This window comes from Somniosus microcephalus, chromosome 7, assembly GCF_052327205.1.
Source record: "Somniosus microcephalus isolate GS21.2 chromosome 7, FLI_Smic_1.0, whole genome shotgun sequence".
Classification (NCBI taxonomy): Eukaryota; Metazoa; Chordata; class Chondrichthyes; order Squaliformes; family Somniosidae; genus Somniosus; species Somniosus microcephalus.
In genome coordinates, this window is record NC_140993.1 from 197,883,196 (window position 1) to 197,895,286 (window position 12,091).

The window sequence follows — 12,091 nt, forward strand, 5'->3', positions numbered from 1 at the left end:
GGGACTGAGGGAGAAGACACTCAGGGACTGAGGGAGAGGGCACTCAGGGACCGAGGGAGAGAGACTGAGGGACTGAGGGAGAGGGTCTGAGGGGCTGAGGCAGAGGGTCTGAGGGACTGAGGGAGAGGGCACTGAGGGACTGAGGGAGAGGGCGCTGAGGGACTGAGGGAGAGGACACTCAGGAACTGAGGGAGAGGGACTGAGGGTGAGGACACTCAGGGACGGGGGGAAAGGGTCTGGGACTGAGGGAGAGCACGCTCAGGGACTGAGGGAGTGGGCGCTCAGGGACTGAGGGAGAAGGACTGTAGGAGAGGGCACTTGGACTGAAGGTGAGGGTGCTGAGGGACTGAGGGAGAGGGCGCTCAGGGACTGAGGGAGAGGATGCTCAGCAACAAAGGGAGAGGGACAGGGCCTGTGGGAGAGGACACTCATGGATTGAGGTAGAGGGCACTCAGCGACTGAGGGAGAGGGACTGAGGGACTGAGGGGGAGGGACTGAGGGAGAGGACACTCAGGGACTGAGGGAGAGGGACTGAGGGACTGAGGAACTGAGGGAGAAGGCACACAGGGACTGAGGGAGAGGGCACTCGGGGACCGAGGGAGATGACACTCAGGGACTGAGGGAGAGGGACTGAGGGAGAGGGCACTCAGGGACTGATGGAGAGAACAATCAGGGACTGAGGGAGAGGGACTGAGGGAGAGGGCACTCAGGGACTGAGGGAGAGGGCACTCAGGGACTGAGGGAGAGGGACTGAGGGACTGAGGGAGCAGACACTCGGACTGAGGGAGAGGGACTGGGGCATGATGTAGAGGGCGCTCAGGCCCTCTGGGTGAGGGTGCTGAGGGACTGAGGGAGAGGGCGCTCAGGGACTGAGGGACAGGGCGCTCAGGGACTGAGGGACAGGGCACTCAGTGACTGAGGGAGAGGGACTGAGGGAGAGGGCACTCAGGGACTGAGGGAGATGGCGCATAGGGACTGAGGAAGAGGGTGCTGAGGGACTGAGGAAGAGGACGCTCAGGGTCTGAGGGAGAGGACGCATAGGGACTGCAGAAGAGGGCGCTCAGGGACTGAGGGAGAGGACGCTCAGCGACTGAGGGAGAGGGACTGAGGGAGAGGACGCTCATGGACTGAGGGAGACGGCTCTCAGGGACTGAGGGAGAGGGACTGAGGGACTGAGGGAGAGGATGCTCATGGACTGAGGGAGAGGGACAGAGGGAGAGGACACCCTCGGACTGAGGGAGAGGGTCAGGGCCTGTGGGAGAGGGACTGAGGGACTGAGGGACTGAGGGAGAAGGCACACAGCGACTGAGGGAGAGGGCACTCGGGGACTGAGGGAGAGGGACTGAGGGACTGAGCGAGAGGGCACTCAGGGACTGAGGGAGAGGGACTGAGGGACTGAGGCAGAGGGACTGAGGGAGAGGGCACTGAGGGACTGAGGGAGAGGGTGCTGAGCGACTGAGGGAGAGGACACTCAGGAACTGAGGGAGAGGGACAGAGGGAGAGGACACTCGGACTGAGGGAAAGGGTCTGGGACTGAGGAAGAGCACGCTCAGTGACTGAGGGAGTGGGCGCTCGGACTGAGGGAGAGGGACTGTAGGAGAGGGCACTCAGACTGAAAGTGAGGGTGCTGAGGGACTGAGGGAGAGGGCGCTCAGGGTCTGAGGGAGAGGACACTCACAGACTGAGGTAGAGGACACTCAGAGACTAAGGGCAACGGCACTCAGGGACTGAGGGAGAGGACACGCAGGAACTGAGGGAGAGGGACTGAGGGAGAGGGTGCTCAGGTACTGAGGGAGAGGGACTGAGCGACTGAGGGAGAAGGCACACAGGGACTGAGGGAGAGGGCACTCTGGGACTGAGGGAGAGGACACTCAGGGACTGAGGGAGAGGCACTGAGGGACTGAGGGAGAGGGCACTCAGGGACTGATGGAGAGAACACTCAGGGACTGAGGGAGAGGGCACTCAGGGACTGAGGGAGAGGGACTGAGGGACTGAGGGAGTGGGCACTCAGTGACTGAGGGAGAGGGACTGAGGGAGCGAGCACTCAGGGACTGAGGGAGTGGGCACTCAGTGACTGAGGGAGAGGGCACTGAGGGACAGAGGGAGAGTGCACTCAGGGACTGAGGAAGAGGGCGCTCAGGGACAGGGAGAGGGCGCTCAGGGTCTGAGGGAGAGGATGCATTGGGACTGAGGAAGAGGGCACTCAGGGACTGAGGGAGAGGACGCTCAGCGACTGACGGAGTGGGACTGAGGGACTGAGGAAGAGGACGCTCATGGACTGAGGGAGGGGGCACTCAGGGACTGAGGGAGAGGGACTGAGGGAGAGGGTCTGAGGGAGAGGGATTCAAGGACTGAGGGAGAGGACACTCAGGGACTGAGGGAGTGGATCTGAGGGACTGAGGGAGAGGGTCTGAGGGTCTGAGGGAGAGGACGCTCAGGGACTGAGGGAGAGGACGCTCAGCGACTGACGGAGTGGGACTGAGCGACTGAGGAAGAGGACGCTCATGGACTGAGGGAGAAGGCACTCAGGGACTGAGGGAGAGGGACTGAGGGAGTGGGTCTGAGGGAGAGGACACTCACGGACTGAGGTAGAGGATACTCACGGACTGAGGGCAAGGGCATTCAGAGTCTGAGGGAGAGGACACGCAGGAACTGAGGGAGAGGGACTGAGGGGCTGAGGGAGAGGGTGCTCAGGGACTGAGGGAGAGGGACTGAGCGACTGAGGGAGAGGGCACTCAGTGACTGAGGGAGAGAGACTGAGGGACTGAGGGAGAGGGCACTGGGACTGAGGGAGAGGGCGCTGAGAGACTGAGGGAGAGGACACTCAGGAACTGAGGGAGAGGGACTGAGGGTGAGGACACTCAGGGACTGAGGGAGAGGGACTGAGGGAGAAGACACTCAGGGACTGAGGGAGAGGGCACTCAGGGACTGAGGGAGAGAGACTGAGGGACTGAGGGAGAGGGTCTGAGGGACTGAGGCAGAGGGTCTGAGGGACTGATGGAGAGGGCACTGAGGGACTGAGGGAGAGGGCGCTGAGGGACTGAGGGAGAGGACACTCAGGAACTGAGGGAGAGGGACTGAGGGAGAGGACACTCACGGACTGAGGTAGAGGACACTCACGGACTGAGGGCAAGGGCATTCAGAGACTGAGGGAGAGGACACGCAGGAACTGAGGGAGAGGGACTGAGTGGCTGAGGGAGAGGGTGCTCAGGGACTGAGGGAGAGGGACTGAGCGACTGAGGGAGAAGACACTCAGGGACTGAGGGAGAGGGCACTCAGTGACTGAGGGAGAGAGACTGAGGGACTGAGGGAGAGGGACTGAGGGACTGAGGCAGAGGGTCTGAGGGACTGAGGGAGAGGGCACTGAGGGACTGAGGGAGTGGGCGCTGAGGGACTGAGGGAGAGGACACTCAGGAACTGAGGGAGAGGGACTGAGGGTGAGGACACTCAGGGACTGAGGGAAAGGGTCTGGGACTGAGGGAGAGCACGCTCAGGGACTGAGGGAGTGGGCGCTCAGGGACTGAAGGAGTGGGGCTGTAGGAGAGGGCACTCTGACTGGAGGTGAGGGTGCTGAGGGACTGAGGGAGAGGGCGCTCAGAGACTGAGGGAGAGGATGCTCAGCGACTGAGGGAGAGGGACAGGGACTGTGGGAGACGACGCTCATGGATTGAGGTAGAGGGCACTCAGCGACTGAGGGAGAGGGCGCTGAGGGACTGAGGGAGAGGGCGCGCAGGGATTGAGGGAGAGAGCGCTCAGGGACTGAGGGAGAGGACACTCGTGGACTGAGGGAGAGGGCGCTCAGGGGCGGAGGGACAGGGCACTCAGGGACAGAGAGAGGGTGCTCAGGGACTGAGGGAGATGGCGCATAGGGACTGAGGAAGTGGGCGCTCAAGGACTGAGGAAGCGGGCGCTCAGGGACTGAGGGAGAGGATGCTCAGCGACTGAGGGAGAGGGACTGAGGGACTGAGGGAGAGGACGCTCGTGGACTGTGGGAGACGGCTCTCAGGGACTGAGGGAGAGGGACTGAGGGACTGAGGGAGAGGACGCTCATGGACTGTGGGAGGGGGCATTCAGTGATTGAGGGAGAGGGACTGAGGGAGAGGGTCTGAGGGAGAGGACACTCACGGACTGAGGTAGAGGACACTCAGAGACTGAGTGCATGGGCATTCGGACTAAGGGAGAGGACACGCAGGAACTGAGGGAGAGGGACTGAGGGACTGAGGGAGAAGACACTCAGGGACTGAGGGAGAGGGCATTCAGGGACTGAGGGAGAGGGTCTGAGGGACTGAGGGAGAGGGCACTCAGCGACTGAGGGAGAGGGACTGAGGGACTGAGGCAGAGGGACTGAGGGAGAGGGTAGTGGTGGACTGAGGGAGAGGGCACTGAGGGACTGAGGGAAAGGACTCTCAGGAACTGAGTGAGAGGGGCTGAGGGAGAGGACACTCAGGGACTGAGGAAAAGGGTCTGGGACTGAGGGAGAGCATGCTCAGGAACTGAGGGAGTGGGCGCTCAGTGACTGAGGGAGAGGGACTACAGGAGAGGGCACTCGGACTGAAGGTGAGGGTGGTGAGGGACTGAGGGAGAGAGGGCGCTCAGTGTCTGAGGGAGAGGACGCATAGGGACTGAGGAAGAGGGCGCTCAGGGACTGAGGGAGAGGATGCTCAGTGACTGAGGGAGAGGGACAGGGACTGTGGGAGAGGACGCTCATGGATTGAGATAGAGGGCACTCAGCGACTGAGGGAGAGGGACTGAGGGACTGAGGGAGAAGACACTCAGGGACCGAGGGAGAGGGCACTCAGTGACTGAGGGAGAGAGATTGAGGGACTGAGGGAGAGGGACTGAGGGACTGAGGGAGAAGGCACTCGGGAACTGAGGGAGAGGACACTCAGGGACTGAGGGAGAGGGACTGAGGGACTGAGGGAGAGGGACTGAGAGACTGAGTGAGAGGGACTGAGGGACTGAGGGAGCGGACACTCAGGGACTGAGGGAGCGGGACTGGGGCATGAGGTAGAGGGCGCTCAGGGTCTGAGGGTGCAGGCGCTGAGGGACTGAGCGAGAGGGCGCTCAGGGATTGAGGGAGAGAGCGCTCAGGGACTGAGGGAGAGGACACTCATGGACTGATTGAGAGGGTGCTCAGGGAGTGACGGAGAGGACGCACAGGGACTGAGGGAGACAGACTGAGGGACTGAGGGGAGGACGCTCGGGGACTGAGGGAGAGGGACGGAGGGACTGAGGGCGAGGTCACTCAGGGACCGAGGAGAGGGACTGTGGGAGAGGGACTGAGGGACTGAGGGAGGGGACACTCAGGAACTGAGGGAGAGTAGATTGAGGAATAGGAAACTCAGGGACTGAGGGAGAGTGAACTGAGGGACTGAGGGAGAGGACACTCCGGGACTGTGGGAGAATGCCTGAGCGACTGAGGGAGAAGGACTGAGAGACTGAGGGAGGGGGACTGAGGGACTGTGGGAGAGGGAGTGAGGGACCAAGGGAGAGGGACTAAGGGACTGAGGGAGAGGGACTGAGGGAGACGGCGCACATGGACTGAGGGAGAGGACACTCAGGGACTGAGGGAGAGGACGCTCGGGACTGAGGGAGGGGACACTCGGGGACTGAGGGAGAGGGCACTCAGGGACTGAGGGAGAAAGCGCTGAGGGGCTGGGAGAGGGCACTCAGGGATTAAGGGAGAGGGCACTCAGGGACTGGGGGAGAGGGTGCTGAGGGATTGAGGGAGAGGACACACAGGGACTCTGGTAGAGCGCGCTCAGTTATTGAAGGAGACGGCGCTCAGGGAATGAGGCAGAGGGCGCTCAGGGACTGATGGAGTGGGCACTCAGGGACTAAGGGAGATTGCACTTAGGGACTGAGGGAGAGCACGCTCAGGGACTGAGGGAGTGGGCGCTCAGGGACTGAGGGAGAGGGACTGTAGGAGAGGGCACTCGGACTGAAGGTGAGGGTGCTGAGGGACTGAGGGAGAGGGCGCTCAGGGTCTGATGGAGAGGACGCATAGGGACTGAGGAAGAGGGCGCCAAGGGACTGAGGGAGAGGATGCTCAGCGACTGAGGGAGAGGGACAGGGACTGTGGGAGAGGACGCTCATGGATTGAGGTCGAGGTCACTCAGCGACTGAGGGAGAGGGACTGAGGGAGAGGGACTGAGGGAGAGGGACGGGACTGAGGGAGAGGACGCTCAGGGACTGAGGCAGAGGGATTGAGGGACTGAGGGACTGAGGGAGAAGGCACACAGGGACTGAGGGAGAGGGCACTTGGGGACTGAGGGAGAGGACACTCAGGGACTGAGGGAGAGGGACTCAGGGACTGAGGGAGAGGGCACTCAGGGACTGAGGGAGAGGGACTGAGGGACTGAGGGAGAGGGACTGAGGGAGAGGGGCTGAGGGAGTGGGCACTCAGTGACTGAGGGAGAGGGACTGAGGGAGATGGCACTCAGAGACTGAGGGAGTGGGCACTCAGTGACTGAGGGAGAGGGCACTGAGGGACAGAGTGAGAGGGCGCTCAGGGACTGAGGGAGAGGGGCTGAGAGACTGAGGGAGAGGGACTGGGGCATGAGGTAGAGGGTGCTTAGGGTCTGAGGGTGAGGGCGCTGAGGGACTGAGCGAGAGGGCGCTCGGGGATTGAGGGAGAGAGCGCTCAGGGACTGAGGGAGAGGACACTCATGGACTGAGGGAGAGGGCGCTCAGGGACTGAGGGAGAGGATGCTCAGGGACTGAGGGAGAGGGACTGAGGGACTGAAGGGGAGGGCGCTCAGGGACTGAGGGAGAGGGCACTGAGGGGCTGAGGGAGCAGGTCTGAGGGACTGAGGGAGAGGGTGCTGAGGGAGTGAATGAGTGGGCACTCAGGGACTGAGGGAGAGTGCGCTTAGGGACTGAGGGACTGAGGGAGGGGGCACTCAGGGACTGATGGAGAGAACACTCAGGGACTGAGGGAGAGGGACTGAGGGAGAGGGCACTCAGGGACTGAGGGTGAGAGACTGAGGGACTGAGGGAGAGGGACTGAGGGAGAGAGGCTGAGGGAGTGGGCACTCACTGACAGAGGGACTGAGGGAGAGTGCACTCAGGGACTGAGGGAGTGGGCACAGCGACTGAGGGAGAGGACACTGAGGGACAGAGGAGAGGGCGCTCAGTGACTGAGGGAGAGGGACTGAGAGACTGAGGGAGAGGGACTGAGGGACTGAGGGAGCAGACACTCGGACTGAGGGAGAGTGTCTGGGGCATGAGGTTGAGGGCGCTCAGGGTCTGAGGGTGAGAGCGCTGAGGGACTGAGGGAGAGGGCGCTCAGGGATAGAGGGAGAGAGCGCTCAGGGACTGAGGGAGAGGACACTCATGGACTGAGGGAGAGGGCACTCAGTGACTGAGGGAGAGACTGAGCGACTGAGGGAGAGGGACTGAGGCAGAGGGTCTGAGGGACTGAGGGAGAGGGACTGAGGGTGAGGACACTCAGGGACGGAGGGAAAGGGTCTGGGACTGAGGGAGAGCACGCTCAGGGACTGAAGGAAAGGGCGCTCAGGGACTGAGGGAGAAGGGCTGTAGAAGAGGGCACTCAGACTGAAGGTGAGGGTGCTGAGTGGCTGAGGAGAGGGCGCTCAGGGTCTGAGGGAGAGGACGCATAGGGACTGAGGAAGAGGGCGCTCAGGGACTGAGGGAGAGGATGCTCAGCAAATGAGGGAGAGGGACAGGGCCTGTGGGAGAGGACACTCATGGATTGAGGTAGAGAGCACTCAGCGACTGAGGGAGAGGGACTGAGGGACTGAGGGAGAGGGACTGAGGGAGAAGGCACACAGGGACTGATGGAGAGGGCACTCGGGGACTGAGGGAGATGACACTCAGGGACTGATGGAGATGACACTCAGGGACTGAGGGAGATGACACTCAGGGACTGAGGGAGATGACACTCAGGGCCTGAGGTAGAGGGACTGAGGGACTGAGGGAGAGGGAACTCAGTGACTGATGGAGAGAACACTCAGGGACTGAGGGAGAAGGACTGAGGGAGCGGGCACTCAGTGACTGAGGGAGAGGGACTGAGGGAGAGGGCACTCAGGGACTGAGGGAGAGGGACTGAGGGACTGAGGGAGCGGACACTCGGACTGAGGGAGAGGGACTGGGGCATGAGGTAGAGGGCGCTCAGGGCCTCAGGGTGAGGGCGCTGAGGGACTGAGGGAGAGGGTGCTCAGGGATTGAGGGAGAGAGCGCTCAGGGACTGAGGAAGAGGACGCTCATGGACTGAGGGAGGGGCACTCAGGGACTGAGGGAGAGGGACTGAGGGAGAGGGTCTGAGGGAGAGGGCACTCACGGACTGAGGTAGAGGACACTCACGGACTGAGGGCAAGGGCATTCAGAGACTGAGGGAGAGGACACGCAGGAACTGAGGGAGAGGGACTGAGTGGCTGAGGGAGAGGGTGCTCAGGGACTGAGGGAGAGGGACTGAGCGACTGAGGGAGAAGACACTCAGGGACTGAGGGAGAGGGCACACAGTGACTGAGGGAGAGAGACTGAGGGACTGAGGGAGAGGGACTGAGGGACTGAGGCAGAGGGTCTGAGGGACTGAGGGAGAGGGCACTGAGGGACTGAGGGAGTGGGCGCTGAGGGACTGAGGGAGAGGACACTCAGGAACTGAGGGAGAGGGACTGAGGGTGAGGACACTCAGGGACTGAGGGAAAGGGTCTGGGACTGAGGGAGAGCACGCTCAGGGACTGAGGGAGTGGGCGCTCAGGGACTGAAGGAGTGGGGCTGTAGGAGAGGGCACTCTGACTGGAGGTGAGGGTGCTGAGGGACTGAGGGAGAGGGCGCTCAGAGACTGAGGGAGAGGATGCTCAGCGACTGAGGGAGAGGGAGAGGGACTGTGGGAGACGACGCTCATGGATTGAGGTAGAGGGCACTCAGCGACTGAGGGAGAGGGCGCTGAGGGACTGAGGGAGAGGGCGCGCAGGGATTGAGGGAGAGAGCGCTCAGGGACTGAGGGAGAGGACACTCGTGGACTGAGGGAGAGGGCGCTCAGGGGCGGAGGGACAGGGCACTCAGGGACAGAGAGAGAGTGCTCAGGGACTGAGGGAGATGGCGCATAGGGACTGAGGAAGTGGGCGCTCAAGGACTGAGGTAGCGGGCGCTCAGGGACTGAGGGAGAGGATGCTCAGCGACTGAGGGAGAGGGACTGAGGGACTGAGGGAGAGGACGCTCGTGGACTGAGGGAGACGGCTCTCAGGGACTGAGGGAGAGGGACTGAGCGACTGAGGGAGAGGACGCTCATGGACTGTGGGAGGGGGCATTCAGTGATTGAGGGAGAGGGACTGAGGGAGAGGGTCTGAGGGAGAGGACACTCACGGACTGAGGTAGAGGACACTCAGAGACTGAGTGCATGGGCATTCGGACTGAGGGAGAGGACACGCAGGAACTGAGGGAGAGGGACTGAGGGACTGAGGGAGAAGACACTCAGGGACTGAGGGAGAGGGCATTCAGGGACTGAGGGAGAGGGACTGAGGGACTGAGGGAGAGGGCACTCAGCGACTGAGGGAGAGGGACTGAGGGACTGAGGCAGAGGGACTGAGGGAGAGGGTAGTGGTGGACTGAGGGAGAGGGCACTGAGGGACTGAGGGAAAGGACTCTCAGGAACTGAGGGAGAGGGGCTGAGGGTGAGGACACTCAGGGACTGAGGAAAAGGGTCTGGGACTGAGGGAGAGCATGCTCAGGAACTGAGGGAGTGGGCGCTCAGTGACTGAGGGAGAGCGACTGCAGGAGAGGGCACTCGGACTGAAGGTGAGGGTGGTGAGGGACTGAGGGAGAGGGCGCTCAGTGTCTGAGGGAGAGGACGCATAGGGACTGAGGAAGAGGGCACTCAGGGACTGAGGGAGAGGATGCTCAGTGACTGAGGGAGAGGGACAGGGACTGTGGGAGAGGACGCTCATGGATTGAGGTAGAGGGCACTCAGCGACTGAGGGAGAGGGACTGAGGGACTGAGGGAGAAGACACTCAGGGACCGAGGGAGAGGGCACTCAGTGACTGAGGGAGAGAGACTGAGGGACTGAGGGAGAGGGACTGAGGGACTGAGGCAGAGGGCCTGAGGGACTGAGGGAGAGGGCACTGAGGGACTGGGCGCTGAGGGACTGGGGGAGAGGACACTCAGTGACTGAGGGAGAGAGACTGAGGGACTGAGGGAGAGGGCACTGAGGGGCTGAGGGAGAGGGCGCTGAGAGACTGAGGGAGAGGACACTCAGGAACTGAGGGAGAGGGACTGAGGGAGAAGGCACTCAGGGACTGACGGAGAGAGACTGAGGGACTGAGGGAGAGGGTCTGAGGGACTGAGGCAGAGGGTCTGAGGGACTGAGGGAGAGGGCACTGAGGGACTGAGGGAGAGGGCACTGAGGGACTGAGGGAGAGGACACTCAGGAACTGAGGGAGAGGGACTGATGGTGAGGACACTCAGGGACGGAGGGAAAGGGTCTGGGACTGAGGGAGAGCATGCTCAGGGACTGAGGGAGTGGGCGCTCAGGGACTGAGGGAGAAGGACTGTAGGAGAGGGCACTCGGACTGAAGGTGAGGGTGCTGAGGGACTGAGGGAGAGGGCGCTCAGGGTCTGATGGAGAGAACACTCAGGGACTGAGGGAGAGGAACTGAGGGAGTGGGCACTCAGTGACTGAGGGAGAGGGACTGAGGGAGAGGGCACTCAGGGACTGAGGGAGAGGGACTGAGGGAGAGGGCACTCAGGGACTGATGGAGAGAACACTCAGGGACTGAGGGAGAGGGACTGAGGGAGTGGGCACTCAGTGACTGAGGGAGAGGGACTGAGGGGCTGAGGGAGAGGGTGCTCAGGGACTGAGGGCGAGGGACTGAGCGACTGAGGGAGAAGACACTCAGGGACTGAGGGAGAGGGCACTCAGTGACTGAGGGAGAGAGACTGAGGGAGAGGGCACTGAGGGGCTGAGGGAGAGGGCGCTGAGAGACAGAGGGAGAGGACACTCAGGAACTGAGGGAGAGTGACTGAGGGTGAGGACACTCAGGGACTGAGGGAGAGGGACTGAGGGAGAAGACACTCAGGGACTGAGGGAGAGGGCACTCAGGGACTGAGGGAGAGAGACTGAGAGACTGAGGGAGAGGGTCTGAGGCAGAGGGTCTGAGGGACTGAGGGAGAGGGCACTGAGGGACTGAGGGAGAGGGCGCTGAGGGACTGAGGGAGAGGACACTCAGGAACTGAGGGAGAGGGACTGAGGGTGAGGACACTCAGGGACGGAGGGAAAGGGTCTGGGACTGAGGGAGAGCACGCTCAGGGACTGAGGGAGTGGGCGCTCAGGGACTGAGGGAGAAGGACTGTAGGAGAGGGCACTCGGACTGAAGGTGAGGGTGCTGAGGGACTGAGGGAGAGGGCGCTCAGGGACTGAGGGAGAGGATGCTCAGCAACAAAGGGAGAGGGACAGGGCCTGTGGGAGAGGACACTCATGGATTGAGGTAGAGGGCACTCAGCGACTGAGGGAGAGGGACTGAGGGACTGAGGGGGAGGGACTGAGGGAGAGGACACTCAGGGACTGAGGGAGAGGGACTGAGGGACTGAGGAACTGAGGGAGAAGGCACACAGGGACTGAGGGAGAGGGCACTCGGGGATCGAGGGAGATGACACTCAGGGACTGAGGGAGAGGGACTGAGGGAGAGGGCACTCAGGGACTGATGGAGAGAACACTCAGGGACTGAGGGAGAGGGACTGAGGGAGAGGGCACTCAGGGACTGAGGGAGAGGGCACTCAGGGACTGAGGGAGAGGGACTGAGGGACTGAGGGAGCAGACACTCGGACTGAGGGAGAGGGACTGGGGCATGAGGTAGAGGGCGCTCAGGGCCTCAGGGTGAGGGTGCTGAGGGACTGAGGGAGAGGGTGCTCAGGGATTGCGGGAGAGAGCGCTCAGGGCTGAGGGAGAGGACACTCATGGACTGAGGGAGAGGGCGCTCAGGGACTGAGGGACAGGGCGCTCAGGGACTGAGGGACAGGGCACTCAGTGACTGAGGGAGAGGGCACTCAGGGACTGAGGGAGATGGCGCATAGGGACTGAGGAAGAGGGTGCTCAGGGACTGAGGAAGAGGACGCTCAGGGTCTGAGGGA